This window comes from Urocampus carinirostris, chromosome 16, assembly GCF_059441175.1.
Source record: "Urocampus carinirostris isolate Australia breed hairy pipefish chromosome 16, RoL_Ucar_1.0, whole genome shotgun sequence".
Classification (NCBI taxonomy): Eukaryota; Metazoa; Chordata; class Actinopteri; order Syngnathiformes; family Syngnathidae; genus Urocampus; species Urocampus carinirostris.
The window spans coordinates 20034852-20049498 of NC_142364.1; the positions used below are offsets into that span (position 1 = coordinate 20034852).

General features: G+C 38.9%; 1 protein-coding gene and 41 non-coding genes across 50 annotated transcripts in view; 1 reads left to right on the forward strand and 41 right to left on the reverse strand.

Annotated features, from left to right (window-relative positions):
* The window catches only part of mapk10 (mitogen-activated protein kinase 10), an 83112-nt gene that overhangs the window by 11984 nt on the left and 56481 nt on the right, over positions 1 to 14647 (forward strand). The window lies entirely within an intron of this gene.
* trnag-ucc (transfer RNA glycine (anticodon UCC)) lies at positions 680 to 751 on the reverse strand. Its single transcript has one exon. It is a non-coding gene; the product is annotated as a tRNA-Gly (tRNA).
* Positions 1049 to 1120, reverse strand: trnag-ucc (transfer RNA glycine (anticodon UCC)). Its single transcript has one exon. It is a non-coding gene; the product is annotated as a tRNA-Gly (tRNA).
* On the reverse strand, positions 1417 to 1488 carry trnag-ucc (transfer RNA glycine (anticodon UCC)). The gene has a single exon. It is a non-coding gene; the product is annotated as a tRNA-Gly (tRNA).
* On the reverse strand, positions 1601 to 1672 carry trnag-ucc (transfer RNA glycine (anticodon UCC)). The gene has a single exon. It is a non-coding gene; the product is annotated as a tRNA-Gly (tRNA).
* On the reverse strand, positions 2522 to 2593 carry trnag-ucc (transfer RNA glycine (anticodon UCC)). The gene has a single exon. It is a non-coding gene; the product is annotated as a tRNA-Gly (tRNA).
* Positions 3071 to 3142, reverse strand: trnag-ucc (transfer RNA glycine (anticodon UCC)). The gene has a single exon. It is a non-coding gene; the product is annotated as a tRNA-Gly (tRNA).
* On the reverse strand, positions 3440 to 3511 carry trnag-ucc (transfer RNA glycine (anticodon UCC)). Its single transcript has one exon. It is a non-coding gene; the product is annotated as a tRNA-Gly (tRNA).
* trnag-ucc (transfer RNA glycine (anticodon UCC)) lies at positions 3623 to 3694 on the reverse strand. The gene has a single exon. It is a non-coding gene; the product is annotated as a tRNA-Gly (tRNA).
* Positions 4544 to 4615, reverse strand: trnag-ucc (transfer RNA glycine (anticodon UCC)). The gene has a single exon. It is a non-coding gene; the product is annotated as a tRNA-Gly (tRNA).
* On the reverse strand, positions 4912 to 4983 carry trnag-ucc (transfer RNA glycine (anticodon UCC)). Its single transcript has one exon. It is a non-coding gene; the product is annotated as a tRNA-Gly (tRNA).
* On the reverse strand, positions 5279 to 5350 carry trnag-ucc (transfer RNA glycine (anticodon UCC)). Its single transcript has one exon. It is a non-coding gene; the product is annotated as a tRNA-Gly (tRNA).
* On the reverse strand, positions 5832 to 5903 carry trnag-ucc (transfer RNA glycine (anticodon UCC)). Its single transcript has one exon. It is a non-coding gene; the product is annotated as a tRNA-Gly (tRNA).
* On the reverse strand, positions 6201 to 6272 carry trnag-ucc (transfer RNA glycine (anticodon UCC)). The gene has a single exon. It is a non-coding gene; the product is annotated as a tRNA-Gly (tRNA).
* On the reverse strand, positions 6384 to 6455 carry trnag-ucc (transfer RNA glycine (anticodon UCC)). The gene has a single exon. It is a non-coding gene; the product is annotated as a tRNA-Gly (tRNA).
* trnag-ucc (transfer RNA glycine (anticodon UCC)) lies at positions 6568 to 6639 on the reverse strand. The gene has a single exon. It is a non-coding gene; the product is annotated as a tRNA-Gly (tRNA).
* Positions 6936 to 7007, reverse strand: trnag-ucc (transfer RNA glycine (anticodon UCC)). The gene has a single exon. It is a non-coding gene; the product is annotated as a tRNA-Gly (tRNA).
* On the reverse strand, positions 7118 to 7189 carry trnag-ucc (transfer RNA glycine (anticodon UCC)). Its single transcript has one exon. It is a non-coding gene; the product is annotated as a tRNA-Gly (tRNA).
* On the reverse strand, positions 7302 to 7373 carry trnag-ucc (transfer RNA glycine (anticodon UCC)). The gene has a single exon. It is a non-coding gene; the product is annotated as a tRNA-Gly (tRNA).
* Positions 7487 to 7558, reverse strand: trnag-ucc (transfer RNA glycine (anticodon UCC)). Its single transcript has one exon. It is a non-coding gene; the product is annotated as a tRNA-Gly (tRNA).
* trnag-ucc (transfer RNA glycine (anticodon UCC)) lies at positions 8040 to 8111 on the reverse strand. The gene has a single exon. It is a non-coding gene; the product is annotated as a tRNA-Gly (tRNA).
* trnag-ucc (transfer RNA glycine (anticodon UCC)) lies at positions 8223 to 8294 on the reverse strand. Its single transcript has one exon. It is a non-coding gene; the product is annotated as a tRNA-Gly (tRNA).
* trnag-ucc (transfer RNA glycine (anticodon UCC)) lies at positions 8407 to 8478 on the reverse strand. Its single transcript has one exon. It is a non-coding gene; the product is annotated as a tRNA-Gly (tRNA).
* On the reverse strand, positions 8959 to 9030 carry trnag-gcc (transfer RNA glycine (anticodon GCC)). The gene has a single exon. It is a non-coding gene; the product is annotated as a tRNA-Gly (tRNA).
* trnag-ucc (transfer RNA glycine (anticodon UCC)) lies at positions 9142 to 9213 on the reverse strand. The gene has a single exon. It is a non-coding gene; the product is annotated as a tRNA-Gly (tRNA).
* On the reverse strand, positions 9326 to 9397 carry trnag-ucc (transfer RNA glycine (anticodon UCC)). Its single transcript has one exon. It is a non-coding gene; the product is annotated as a tRNA-Gly (tRNA).
* On the reverse strand, positions 9511 to 9582 carry trnag-ucc (transfer RNA glycine (anticodon UCC)). Its single transcript has one exon. It is a non-coding gene; the product is annotated as a tRNA-Gly (tRNA).
* On the reverse strand, positions 10063 to 10134 carry trnag-ucc (transfer RNA glycine (anticodon UCC)). The gene has a single exon. It is a non-coding gene; the product is annotated as a tRNA-Gly (tRNA).
* On the reverse strand, positions 10615 to 10686 carry trnag-ucc (transfer RNA glycine (anticodon UCC)). Its single transcript has one exon. It is a non-coding gene; the product is annotated as a tRNA-Gly (tRNA).
* trnag-ucc (transfer RNA glycine (anticodon UCC)) lies at positions 11168 to 11239 on the reverse strand. The gene has a single exon. It is a non-coding gene; the product is annotated as a tRNA-Gly (tRNA).
* Positions 11537 to 11608, reverse strand: trnag-ucc (transfer RNA glycine (anticodon UCC)). Its single transcript has one exon. It is a non-coding gene; the product is annotated as a tRNA-Gly (tRNA).
* Positions 11720 to 11791, reverse strand: trnag-ucc (transfer RNA glycine (anticodon UCC)). The gene has a single exon. It is a non-coding gene; the product is annotated as a tRNA-Gly (tRNA).
* Positions 11904 to 11975, reverse strand: trnag-ucc (transfer RNA glycine (anticodon UCC)). Its single transcript has one exon. It is a non-coding gene; the product is annotated as a tRNA-Gly (tRNA).
* On the reverse strand, positions 12272 to 12343 carry trnag-ucc (transfer RNA glycine (anticodon UCC)). The gene has a single exon. It is a non-coding gene; the product is annotated as a tRNA-Gly (tRNA).
* Positions 12454 to 12525, reverse strand: trnag-ucc (transfer RNA glycine (anticodon UCC)). The gene has a single exon. It is a non-coding gene; the product is annotated as a tRNA-Gly (tRNA).
* On the reverse strand, positions 12638 to 12709 carry trnag-ucc (transfer RNA glycine (anticodon UCC)). Its single transcript has one exon. It is a non-coding gene; the product is annotated as a tRNA-Gly (tRNA).
* trnag-ucc (transfer RNA glycine (anticodon UCC)) lies at positions 12823 to 12894 on the reverse strand. Its single transcript has one exon. It is a non-coding gene; the product is annotated as a tRNA-Gly (tRNA).
* trnag-ucc (transfer RNA glycine (anticodon UCC)) lies at positions 13376 to 13447 on the reverse strand. The gene has a single exon. It is a non-coding gene; the product is annotated as a tRNA-Gly (tRNA).
* Positions 13559 to 13630, reverse strand: trnag-ucc (transfer RNA glycine (anticodon UCC)). The gene has a single exon. It is a non-coding gene; the product is annotated as a tRNA-Gly (tRNA).
* On the reverse strand, positions 14111 to 14182 carry trnag-gcc (transfer RNA glycine (anticodon GCC)). Its single transcript has one exon. It is a non-coding gene; the product is annotated as a tRNA-Gly (tRNA).
* trnag-ucc (transfer RNA glycine (anticodon UCC)) lies at positions 14294 to 14365 on the reverse strand. The gene has a single exon. It is a non-coding gene; the product is annotated as a tRNA-Gly (tRNA).
* On the reverse strand, positions 14478 to 14549 carry trnag-ucc (transfer RNA glycine (anticodon UCC)). Its single transcript has one exon. It is a non-coding gene; the product is annotated as a tRNA-Gly (tRNA).

Below are 14647 nucleotides of genomic sequence, written 5' to 3' on the forward strand. Positions count from 1 at the left end.
CCACTATTCCACTAATGCCACATTTGGATGGAATTGCTGCCAAAAAAAATAAATGAAAACAGGTGGAAATTGAGAATTAAGAAGGTCCCTTAGTATCAAACTTTAATGGGGCAAAATTTGACTATAATCCTGCATTAGCTGGGAATCGAACACAGGTCAACGGCTTGGAAGGCAGCTATGCTGACCACTATACCACTAATGCCACATTGGGATGGAATTGCTGCCAAAAAAAAAAAATGAAAACAGGTGGAAATTGAGAATTAAGAAGGTCCCTTAATATCAAATTAATGGGGCAAAATTCACTACAATCCTGCATTAGCTGGGAATCGAACACAGGTCAACGGCTTGGAAGGCAGCTATGCTGACCACTATACCACTAATGCCACATTTCTATTGAAATTGCTGCCTAAAAAAATAAATGAAAACAGGTGGAACTTGAGAATTAAGAAGGTCCCTTAATATCAAACTTTAATGGGGCAAAATTTGACTAAAATACTGCATTAGCTGGGAGTCAAACCCAGGTCAACTGCTTGGAAGGCAGCTATGCTGACCACTATACCAATAATGCCACATTTGGATGGAATTACTGCCCAAAAAATAAATGAAAACAGGTGGAAATTGAGAATTAAGAAGGTCCCTTAATATCAAACTTTAATGGGGCAAAATTTGACTACAATCCTGCATTAGCTGGGAATCGAACCCAGGTCAACTGCTTGGAAGGCAGCTATGCTGACCACTATACCACTAATGCCACATTTGGGTGGAATTGCTGCCAGAAAAAATAAATGAAAACAGGTGGAAATTGAGAGTTAAGATGGTCCCTTAATATCAAACTTTAATGGGGCAAAATTTGACTACAATCCTGCATTAGCTGGGAATCGAACACAGGTCAACGGCTTGGAAGGCAGCTATGCTGACCACTATACCACTAATGCCACATTTCTATTGAAATTGCTGCCTAAAAAAATAAATGAAAATAGGTGGAAATTGAGAATTAAGAAGGTCCCTTAATATCAAACTTTAATGGGGCAAAATCTGACTACAATCCTGCATTAGCTGGGAATCGAACCCAGGTCAACTGCTTGGAAGGCAGCTATGCTGACCACCATACCACTAATGCCACATTTAGATGGAATTACTGCCCAAAAAATAAATGAAAACAGGTGGAAATTGAGAATTAAGAAGGTCCCTTAATATCAAACTTTAATGGGGCAAAATTTGACTACAATCCTGCATTAGCTGGGAATCGAACACAGGTCAACGGCTTGGAAGGCAGCTATGCTGACCACTATACCACTAATGCCACATTTCTATTGAAATTGCTGCCTAAAAAAATAAATGAAAACAGGTGGAAATTGAGAATTAAGAAGGTCCCTTAATATCAAACTTTAATGGGGCAAAATTTGACTACAATCCTGCATTAGCTGGGAATCGAACCCAGGTCAACTGCTTGGAAGGCAGCTATGCTGACCACTATACCACTAATGCCACATTTGGATGGAATTGCTGCCTAAAAATATAAATGAAAACATGTGGAAATTAAGTATTAAGAAGGTCGCTTAATATCAAACTTTAATGGGGCAAAATTTGACTACAATCCTGCATTAGCTGGGAATCGAACCCAGGTCAACTGCTTGGAAGGCAGCTATGCTGACCACTATACCACTAATGCCACATTTGGATGGAATTGCTGCCAAAAAAAATAAATGAAAACAGGTGGAAATTGAGAATTAAGAAGGTCCCTTAATATCAAACTTTAATGGGGCAAAATTTGACTACAATCCTGCATTAGCTGGGAATTGAACCCAGGTCAACTGCTTGGAAGGCAGCTATGCTGACCACTATTCCACTAATGCCACAATTGGATAGAATTGCTGCCCAAAAAAATAAATGAAAACAGGTGGAAATTGAGAATTATGAAGGTCCCTTAATATCAAACTTTAATGGGGCAAAACTTGACTATAATCCTGCATTAGCTGGGAATCGAACCCAGGTCAACTGCTTGGAAGGCAGATATGCTAAACACTATACCACTAATGCCACATTTGGATGGAATTGCTGCCAAAAAAAAAAAAAAAGAAAACATGTGTAAATTAAGTATTAAGAAGGTCCTTAATATCAAACTTTAATGGGGCAAAATTTGACAACAATCCTGCATTAGCTGGGAATCAAACCCAGGTCAATTGCTTGGAAGGCAGCTATGCTGACCACTATACCACTAATGCCACATTTGGAAAGAAATGCCGCCAAAAAAAATAAATGAAAACATGTGGAAATTAAGTATTAAGAAGGTCGCTTAATATCAAACCTTAATGGGGCAAACTTTGACTACAATCCTGCATTAGCTGGGAATCGAACCCAGGTCAACTGCTTGGAAGGCAGCTATGCTGACCACTATTCCACTAATGCCTCATTTGGATGGAATTGCTGCCTAAAAAAATAAATGAAAACATGTGGAAATTAAGTATTAAGAAGGTCGCTTAATATCAAACCTTAATGGGGCAAAATTTGACTACAATCCTGCATTAGCTGGGAATCGAACCCAGGTCAACTGCTTGGAAGGCAGCTATGCTGACCACTATACCACTAATGCCACATTTGGATGGAATTGCTGCCAAAAAAAATAAATGAAAACAGGTGGAAATTGAGAATTAAGAAGGTCCCTTAGTATCAAACTTTAATGGGGCAAAATTTGACTATAATCCTGCATTAGCTGGGAATCGAACACAGGTCAACGGCTTGGAAGGCAGCTATGCTGACCACTATACCACTAATGCCACATTGGGATGGAATTGCTGCCCAAAAAAAATAAATGAAAACAGGTGGAAATTGAGAATTAAGAAGGTCCCTTAATATCAAATTAATGGGGCAAAATTCACTACAATCCTGCATTAGCTGGGAATCGAACACAGGTCAACGGCTTGGAAGGCAGCTATGCTGACCACCATACCACTAATGCCACATTTGGATGGAATTACTGCCCAAAAAATAAATGAAAACAGGTGGAAATTGAGAATTAAGAAGGTCCCTTAATATCAAACTTTAATGGGGCAAAATTTGACTACAATCCTGCATTAGCTGGGAATCGAACCCAGGTCAACTGCTTGGAAGGCAGCTATGCTGACCACTATACCACTAATGCCACATTTGGATGGAATTGCTGCCAAAAAAAATAAATGAAAACAGGTGGAAATTGAGAGTTAAGATGGTCCCTTAATATCAAACTTTAATGGGGCAAAATTTGACTACAATCCTGCATTAGCTGGGAATCGAACACAGGTCAACGGCTTGGAAGGCAGCTATGCTGACCACTATACCACTAATGCCACATTTCTATTGAAATTGCTGCCTAAAAAAATAAATGAAAATAGGTGGAAATTGAGAATTAAGAAGGTCCCTTAATATCAAACTTTAATGGGGCAAAATCTGACTACAATCCTGCATTAGCTGGGAATCGAACCCAGGTCAACTGCTTGGAAGGCAGCTATGCTGACCACCATACCACTAATGCCACATTTGGATGGAATTACTGCCCAAAAAATAAATGAAAACAGGTGGAAATTGAGAATTAAGAAGGTCCCTTAATATCAAACTTTAATGGGGCAAAATTTGACTACAATCCTGCATTAGCTGGGAATCGAACCCAGGTCAACTGCTTGGAAGGCAGCTATGCTGACCACTATACCACTAATGCCACATTTGGATGGAATTGCTGCCTAAAAATATAAATGAAAACATGTGGAAATTAAGTATTAAGAAGGTCGCTTAATATCAAACTTTAATGGGGCAAAATTTGACTACAATCCTGCATTAGCTGGGAATCGACCCAAGGTCAACTGCTTGGAAGGCAGCTATGCTGACCACTATACCACTAATGCCACATTTGGATGGAATTGCTGCCAAAAAAAATAAATGAAAACAGGTGGAAATTGAGAATTAAGAAGGTCCCTTAATATCAAACTTTAATGGGGCAAAATTTGACTACAATCCTGCTTTAGCTGGGAATCGAACCCAGGTCAACTGCTTGGAAGGCAGCTATGCTGACCACTATTCCACTAATGCCACAATTGGATAGAATTGCTGCCAAAAAAAAATAAATGAAAACAGGTGGAAATTGAGAATTATGAAGGTCCCTTAATATCAAACTTTAATGGGGCAAAACTTGACTATAATCCTGCATTAGCTGGGAATCGAACCCAGGTCAACTGCTTGGAAGGCAGATATGCTAAACACTATACCACTAATGCCACATTTGGATGGAATTGCTGCCAAAAAAAAAAAAAAGAAAACATGTGTAAATTAAGTATTAAGAAGGTCCTTAATATCAAACTTTAATGGGGCAAAATTTGACAACAATCCTGCATTAGCTGGGAATCAAACCCAGGTCAATTGCTTGGAAGGCAGCTATGCTGACCACTATTCCACTAATGCCACATTTGGATGGAATTGCTGCCTAAAAAAATAAATGAAAACATGTGGAAATTAAGTATTAAGAAGGTCGCTTAATATCAAACCTTAATGGGGCAAAATTTGACTACAATCCTGCATTAGCTGGGAATCAAACCCAGGTCAACTGCTTGGAAGGCAGCTATGCTGACCACTATACCACTAATGCCACATTTGGATGGAATTGCTGCCAAAAAAAATAAATGAAAACAGGTGGAAATTGAGAATTAAGAAGGTCCCTTAGTATCAAACTTTAATGGGGCAAAATTTGACTATAATCCTGCATTAGCTGGGAATCGAACCCAGGTCAACTGCTTGGAAGGCAGCTATGCTGACCACTATTCCACTAATGCCACATTTGGATGGAATTGCTGCCTAAAAAAATAAATGAAAACATGTGGAAATTAAGTATTAAGAAGGTCGCTTAATATCAAACCTTAATGGGGCAAAATTTGACTACAATCCTGCATTAGCTGGGAATCGAACCCAGGTCAACTGCTTGGAAGGCAGCTATGCTGACCACTATACCACTAATGCCACATTTGGATGGAATTGCTGCCAAAAAAAATAAATGAAAACAGGTGGAAATTGAGAATTAAGAAGGTCCCTTAGTATCAAACTTTAATGGGGCAAAATTTGACTATAATCCTGCATTAGCTGGGAATCGAACACAGGTCAACGGCTTGGAAGGCAGCTATGCTGACCACCATACCACTAATGCCACATTTGGATGGAATTACTGCCCAAAAAATAAATGAAAACAGGTGGAAATTGAGAATTAAGAAGGTCCCTTAATATCAAACTTTAATGGGGCAAAATTTGACTACAATCCTGCATTAGCTGGGAATCGAACCCAGGTCAACTGCTTGGAAGGCAGCTATGCTGACCACTATACCACTAATGCCACATTTGAATGGAATTGCTGCCTAAAAATATAAATGAAAACATGTGGAAATTAAGTATTAAGAAGGTCGCTTAATATCAAACTTTAATGGGGCAAAATTTGACTACAATCCTGCATTAGCTGGGAATCGAACCCAGGTCAACTGCTTGGAAGGCAGCTATGCTGACCACTATTCCACTAATGCCACAATTGGATAGAATTGCTGCCAAAAAAAATAAATGAAAACAGGTGGAAATTGAGAATTATGAAGGTCCCTTAATATCAAACTTTAATGGGGCAAAACTTGACTATAATCCTGCATTAGCTGGGAATCGAACACAGGTCAACGGCTTGGAAGGCAGCAATGCTGACCACTATACCACTAATGCCACATTTCTATTGAAATTGCTGCCTAAAAAAATAAATGAAAACAGGTGGAAATTGAGAATTAAGAAGGTCCCTTAATATCAAACTTTAATGGGGCAAAATTTGACTACAATCCTGCATTAGCTGGGAATTGAACCCAGGTCAACTGCTTGGAAGGCAGCTATGCTGACCACTATACCACTAATGCCACATTCGGATGGAATTGCTGCCAAAAAAAATAAATGAAAACAGATGGAAATTGAGAATTAAGAAGGTCCCTTAATATCAAACTTTAATGGGGCAAAATTTGACTACAATCCTGCATTAGCTGGGAATCGAACACAGGTCAACGGCTTGGAAGGCAGCTATGCTGACCACTATACCACTAATGCCACATTTCTATTTAAATTGCTGCCTAAAAAAATAAATGAAAACAGGTGAAAATTGAGAATTAAGAAGGTCCCTTAATATCAAACTTTAATGGGGCAAAATTTGACTACAAACCTGCATTAGCTGGGAATCAAACCCAGGTCAACTGCTTGGAAGGCAGCTATGCTGACCACTATACCACTAATGCCACATTTGGATGGAATTACTGCCCAAAAAATAAATGAAAACAGGTGGAAATTGAGAATTAAGAAGGTCCCTTAATATCAAACTTTAATGGGGCAAAAGTTGAATACAATCCTGCATTAGCTGGGAATCGAACCCAGGTCAACTGCTTGGAAGGCAGCTATGCTGACCACTATACCACTAATGCCACATTTGGATGGAATTGCCGCCAAAAAAAATAAATGAAAACAGGTGGAAATTGAGAATTAAGAAGGTCCCTTAATATCAAACTTTAATGGGGCAAAATTTGACTACAATCCTGCATTAGCTGGGAATCGAACCCAGGTCAACTGCTTGGAAGGCAGCTATGCTGACCACTATACCACTAATGCCAGATTTGGATGGAATTATTGCCCAAAAAATAAATTAAAACAGGTGGAAATTGAGAATTAAGAAGGTCCCTTAATATCAAACTTTAATGGGGCAAAATTTGACTACAATCCTGCATTAGCTGGGAATCGAACCCAGGTCAACTGCTTTGAAGGCAGCTATGCTGACCACTATACCACTAATGCCACATTTGGATGGAATTGCTGCCAAAAAAAAAAAAATGAAAACAGGTGGAAATTGAGAATTAAGAAGGTCCCTTAATATCAAACTTTAATGGGGCAAAATTTGACTACAATCCTGCATTAGCTGGGAATCGAACCCAGGTCAACTGCTTGGAAGGCAGCTATGCTGACCACTATACCACTAATGCCACATTTGGATGGAATTACTGCCAAAAAAATAAATGAAAACAGGTGGAAATTGAGAATTAAAAGGTCCCTTAATATCAAACTTTAATGGGGCAAAATTTGACTACAATCCTGCATTAGCTGGGAATCGAACCCAGGTCAACTGCTTGGAAGGCAGCTATGCTGACCACTATACCACTAATGCCACATTTGGATGGAATTGCCGCCAAAAAAAATAAATGAAAACAGGTGGAAATTGAGAATTAAGAAGGTCCCTTAATATCAAACTTTAATGGGGCAAAATTTGACTACAATCCTGCATTAGCTGGGAATCGAACCCAGGTCAACTGCTTGGAAGGCAGCTATGCTGACCACTATACCAGTAATGCCACATTTCTATTGAAATTGCTGCCTAAAAAAATAAATGAAAACAGGTGGAAATTGAGAATTAAGAAGGTCCCTTAATATCAAACTTTAATGGGGCAAAATTTGACTACAATCCTGCATTAGCTGGGAATCGAACCCAGGTCAACTGCTTGGAAGGCAGCTATGCTGACCACTATACCACTAATGCCAGATTTGAATGGAATTGCTGCCAAAAAAAAAAAATGAAAACAGGTGGAAATTGAGAATTAAGAAGGTCCCTTAATATCAAACTTTAATGGGGCAAAATTTGACTACAATCCTGCATTAGCTGGGAATCGAACCCAGGTCAACTGCTTTGAAGGCAGCTATGCTGACCACTATACCACTAATGCCACATTTGGATGGAATTGCTGCCAAAAAAAATAAATGAAAACAGGTGGAAATTGAGAATTAAGAAGGTCCCTTAATATCAAACTTTAATGGGGCAAAATTTGACTACAATCCTGCATTAGCTGGGAATCGAACACAGGTCAATGGCTTGGAAGGCAGCTATGCTGACCACTATACCACTAATGCCACATTTCTATTGAAATTGCTGCCTAAAAAAATAAATGAAAACAGGTGGAAATTGAGAATTAAGAAGGTCCCTTAATATCAAACTTTAATGGGGCAAAATTTGACTACAATCCTGCATTAGCTGGGAATCGAACCCAGGTCAACTGCTTGGAAGGCAGCTATGCTGACCACTATACCACTAATGCCACATTTGGATGGAATTACTGCCCAAAAAATAAATGAAAACAGGTGGAAATTGAGAATTAAGAAGGTCCCTTAATATCAAACTTTAATGGGGCAAAAGTTGAATACAATCCTGCATTAGCTGGGAATCGAACCCAGGTCAACTGCTTGGAAGGCAGCTATGCTGACCACTATACCACTAATGCCACATTTGGATGGAATTGCCGCCAAAAAAAATAAATGAAAACAGGTGGAAATTGAGAATTAAGAAGGTCCCTTAATATCAAACTTTAATGGGGCAAAATTTGACTACAATCCTGCATTAGCTGGGAATCGAACCCAGGTCAACTGCTTGGAAGGCAGCTATGCTGACCACTATACCACTAATGCCAGATTTGGATGGAATTATTGCCCAAAAAATAAATTAAAACAGGTGGAAATTGAGAATTAAGAAGGTCCCTTAATATCAAACTTTAATGGGGCAAAATTTGACTACAATCCTGCATTAGCTGGGAATCGAACCCAGGTCAACTGCTTTGAAGGCAGCTATGCTGACCACTATACCACTAATGCCACATTTGGATGGAATTGCTGCCAAAAAAAATAAATGAAAACAGGTGGAAATTGAGAATTAAGAAGGTCCCTTAATATCAAACTTTAATGGGGCAAAATTTGACTACAATCCTGCATTAGCTGGGAATCGAACACAGGTCAACGGCTTGGAAGGCAGCTATGCTGACCACTATACCACTAATGCCACATTTCTATTGAAATTGCTGCCTAAAAAAATAAATGAAAACAGGTGGAAATTGAGAATTAAGAAGGTCCCTTAATATCAAACTTTAATGGGGCAAAATTTGACTACAATCCTGCATTAGCTGGGAATCGAACCCAGGTCAACTTCTTGGCAGGCAGTTATGCTGACCACTATACCACTAATGCCACATTTGGATGGAATTACTGCCCAAAAAATAAATGAAAACAGGTGGAAATTGAGAATTAAGAAGGTCCCTTAATATCAAACTTTAATGGGGCAAAATTTGACTACAATCCTGCATTAGCTGGGAATCGAACCCAGGTCAACTGCTTGGAAGGCAGCTATGCTGACCACTATACCACTAATGCCACATTTAGATGGAATTGCCGCCAAAAAAAATAAATGAAAACAGGTGGAAATTGAGAATTAAGAAGGTCCCTTAATATCAAACTTTAATGGGGCAAAATTTGACTACAATCCTGCATTAGCTGGGAATCGAACCCAGGTCAACTGCTTGGAAGGCAGCTATGCTGACCACTATACCACTAATGCCACATTTCTATTGAAATTGCTGCCTAAAAAAATAAATGAAAACAGGTGGAAATTGAGAATTAAGAAGGTCCCTTAATATCAAACTTTAATGGGGCAAAATTTGACTACAATCCTGCATTAGCTGGGAATCGAACCCAGGTCAACTGCTTGGAAGGCAGCTATGCTGACCACTATACCACTAATGCCAGATTTGGATGGAATTATTGCCCAAAAAATAAATTAAAACAGGTGGAAATTGAGAATTAAGAAGGTCCTTTAATATCAAACTTTAATGGGGCAAAATTTGACTACAATCCTGCATTAGCTGGGAATCGAACCCAGGTCAACTGCTTTGAAGGCAGCTATGCTGACCACTATACCACTAATGCCACATTTGGATGGAATTGCTGCCAAAAAAAATAAATGAAAACAGATGGAAATTGAGAATTAAGAAGGTCCCTTAATATCAAACTTTAATGGGGCAAAATTTGACTACAATCCTGCATTAGCTGGGAATCGAACACAGGTCAACGGCTTGGAAGGCAGCTATGCTGACCACTATACCACTAATGCCACATTTCTATTGAAATTGCTGCCTAAAAAAATAAATGAAAACAGGTGGAAATTGAGAATTAAGAAGGTACCTTAATATCAAACTTTAATGGGGCAAAATTTGACTACAATCCTGCATTAGCTGGGAATCGAACCCAGGTCAACTGCTTGGAAGGCAGCTATGCTGACCACTATACCACTAATGCCAGATTTGGATGGAATTATTGCCCAAAAAATAAATTAAAACAGGTGGAAATTGAGAATTAAGAAGGTCCCTTAATATCAAACTTTAATGGGGCAAAATTTGACTACAATCCTGCATTAGCTGGGAATCGAACCCAGGTCAACTGCTTTGAAGGCAGCTATGCTGACCACTATACCACTAATGCCACATTTGGATGGAATTGCTGCCAAAAAAAATAAATGAAAACAGGTGGAAATTGAGAATTAAGAAGGTCCCTTAATATCAAACTTTAATGAGGCAAAATTTGACTACAATCCTGCATTAGCTGGGAATCGAACACAGGTCAATGGCTTGGAAGGCAGCTATGCTGACCACTATACCACTAATGCCACATTTCTATTGAAATTGCTGCCTAAAAAAATAAATGAAAACAGGTGGAAATTGAGAATTAAGAAGGTCCCTTAATATCAAACTTTAATGGGGCAAAATTTGACTACAATCCTGCATTAGCTGGGAATCGAACCCAGGTCAACTGCTTGGAAGGCAGCTATGCTGACCACTATACCACTAATGCCACATTTGAATGGAATTGCTGCCTAAAAATATAAATGAAAACATGTGGAAATTAAGTATTAAGAAGGTCGCTTAATATCAAACTTTAATGGGGCAAAATTTGACTACAATCCTGCATTAGCTGGGAATCGAACCCAGGTCAACTGCTTGGAAGGCAGCTATGCTGACCACTATTCCACTAATGCCACAATTGGATAGAATTGCTGCCAAAAAAAATAAATGAAAACAGGTGGAAATTGAGAATTATGAAGGTCCCTTAATATCAAACTTTAATGGGGCAAAACTTGACTATAATCCTGCATTAGCTGGGAATCGAACACAGGTCAACGGCTTGGAAGGCAGCAATGCTGACCACTATACCACTAATGCCACATTTCTATTGAAATTGCTGCCTAAAAAAATAAATGAAAACAGGTGGAAATTGAGAATTAAGAAGGTCCCTTAATATCAAACTTTAATGGGGCAAAATTTGACTACAATCCTGCATTAGCTGGGAATTGAACCCAGGTCAACTGCTTGGAAGGCAGCTATGCTGACCACTATACCACTAATGCCACATTCGGATGGAATTGCTGCCAAAAAAAATAAATGAAAACAGATGGAAATTGAGAATTAAGAAGGTCCCTTAATATCAAACTTTAATGGGGCAAAATTTGACTACAATCCTGCATTAGCTGGGAATCGAACACAGGTCAACGGCTTGGAAGGCAGCTATGCTGACCACTATACCACTAATGCCACATTTCTATTTAAATTGCTGCCTAAAAAAATAAATGAAAACAGGTGAAAATTGAGAATTAAGAAGGTCCCTTAATATCAAACTTTAATGGGGCAAAATTTGACTACAAACCTGCATTAGCTGGGAATCGAACCCAGGTCAACTGCTTGGAAGGCAGCTATGCTGACCACTATACCACTAATGCCACATTTGGATGGAATTACTGCCCAAAAAATAAATGAAAACAGGTGGAAATTGAGAATTAAGAAGGTCCCTTAATATCAAACTTTAATGGGGCAAAAGTTGAATACAATCCTGCATTAGCTGGGAATCGAACCCAGGTCAACTGCTTGGAAGGCAGCTATGCTGACCACTATACCACTAATGCCACATTTGGATGGAATTGCCGCCAAAAAAAATAAATGAAAACAGGTGGAAATTGAGAATTAAGAAGGTCCCTTAATATCAAACTTTAATGGGGCAAAATTTGACTACAATCCTGCATTAGCTGGGAATCGAACCCAGGTCAACTGCTTGGAAGGCAGCTATGCTGACCACTATACCACTAATGCCAGATTTGGATGGAATTATTGCCCAAAAAATAAATTAAAACAGGTGGAAATTGAGAATTAAGAAGGTCCCTTAATATCAAACTTTAATGGGGCAAAATTTGACTACAATCCTGCATTAGCTGGGAATCGAACCCAGGTCAACTGCTTTGAAGGCAGCTATGCTGACCACTATACCACTAATGCCACATTTGGATGGAATTGCTGCCAAAAAAAAAAAAATGAAAACAGGTGGAAATTGAGAATTAAGAAGGTCCCTTAATATCAAACTTTAATGGGGCAAAATTTGACTACAATCCTGCATTAGCTGGGAATCGAACCCAGGTCAACTGCTTGGAAGGCAGCTATGCTGACCACTATACCACTAATGCCACATTTGGATGGAATTACTGCCAAAAAAATAAATGAAAACAGGTGGAAATTGAGAATTAAAAGGTCCCTTAATATCAAACTTTAATGGGGCAAAATTTGACTACAATCCTGCATTAGCTGGGAATCGAACCCAGGTCAACTGCTCGGAAGGCAGCTATGCTGACCACTATACCACTAATGCCACATTTGGATGGAATTGCCGCCAAAAAAAATAAATGAAAACAGGTGGAAATTGAGAATTAAGAAGGTCCCTTAATATCAAACTTTAATGGGGCAAAATTTGACTACAATCCTGCATTAGCTGGGAATCGAACCCAGGTCAACTGCTTGGAAGGCAGCTATGCTGACCACTATACCAGTAATGCCACATTTCTATTGAAATTGCTGCCTAAAAAAATAAATGAAAACAGGTGGAAATTGAGAATTAAGAAGGTCCCTTAATATCAAACTTTAATGGGGCAAAATTTGACTACAATCCTGCATTAGCTGGGAATCGAACCCAGGTCAACTGCTTGGAAGGCAGCTATGCTGACCACTATACCACTAATGCCAGATTTGAATGGAATTGCTGCCAAAAAAAAAAAATGAAAACAGGTGGAAATTGAGAATTAAGAAGGTCCCTTAATATCAAACTTTAATGGGGCAAAATTTGACTACAATCCTGCATTAGCTGGGAATCGAACCCAGGTCAACTGCTTTGAAGGCAGCTATGCTGACCACTATACCACTAATGCCACATTTGGATGGAATTGCTGCCAAAAAAAATAAATGAAAACAGGTGGAAATTGAGAATTAAGAAGGTCCCTTAATATCAAACTTTAATGGGGCAAAATTTGACTACAATCCTGCATTAGCTGGGAATCGAACACAGGTCAATGGCTTGGAAGGCAGCTATGCTGACCACTATACCACTAATGCCACATTTCTATTGAAATTGCTGCCTAAAAAAATAAATGAAAACAGGTGGAAATTGAGAATTAAGAAGGTCCCTTAATATCAAACTTTAATGGGGCAAAATTTGACTACAATCCTGCATTAGCTGGGAATCGAACCCAGGTCAACTGCTTGGAAGGCAGCTATGCTGACCACTATACCACTAATGCCACATTTGGATGGAATTACTGCCCAAAAAATAAATGAAAACAGGTGGAAATTGAGAATTAAGAAGGTCCCTTAATATCAAACTTTAATGGGGCAAAAGTTGAATACAATCCTGCATTAGCTGGGAATCGAACCCAGGTCAACTGCTTGGAAGGCAGCTATGCTGACCACTATACCACTAATGCCAGATTTGGATGGAATTATTGCCCAAAAAATAAATTAAAACAGGTGGAAATTGAGAATTAAGAAGGTCCCTTAATATCAAACTTTAATGGGGCAAAATTTGACTACAATCCTGCATTAGCTGGGAATCGAACCCAGGTCAACTGCTTTGAAGGCAGCTATGCTGACCACTATACCACTAATGCCACATTTGGATGGAATTGCTGCCAAAAAAAATAAATGAAAACAGGTGGAAATTGAGAATTAAGAAGGTCCCTTAATATCAAACTTTAATGGGGCAAAATTTGACTACAATCCTGCATTAGCTGGGAATCGAACACAGGTCAACGGCTTGGAAGGCAGCTATGCTGACCACTATACCACTAATGCCACATTTCTATTGAAATTGCTGCCTAAAAAAATAAATGAAAACAGGTGGAAATTGAGAATTAAGAAGGTCCCTTAATATCAAACTTTAATGGGGCAAAATTTGACTACAATCCTGCATTAGCTGGGAATCGAACCCAGGTCAACTTCTTGGCAGGCAGTTATGCTGACCACTATACCACTAATGCCACATTTGGATGGAATTACTGCCCAAAAAATAAATGAAAACAGGTGGAAATTGAGAATTAAGAAGGTCCCTTAATATCAAACTTTAATGGGGCAAAATTTGACTACAATCCTGCATTAGCTGGGAATCGAACCCAGGTCAACTGCTTGGAAGGCAGCTATGCTGACCACTATACCACTAATGCCACATTTAGATGGAATTGCCGCCAAAAAAAATAAATGAAAACAGGTGGAAATTGAGAATTAAGAAGGTCCCTTAATATCAAACTTTAATGGGGCAAAATTTGACTACAATCCTGCATTAGCTGGGAATCGAACCCAGGTCAACTGCTTGGAAGGCAGCTATGCTGACCACTATACCACTAATGCCACATTTCTATTGAAATTGCTGCCTAAAAAAATAAATGAAAACAGGTGGAAATTGAGAATTAAGAAGGTCCCTTAATATCAAACTTTAATGGGGCAAA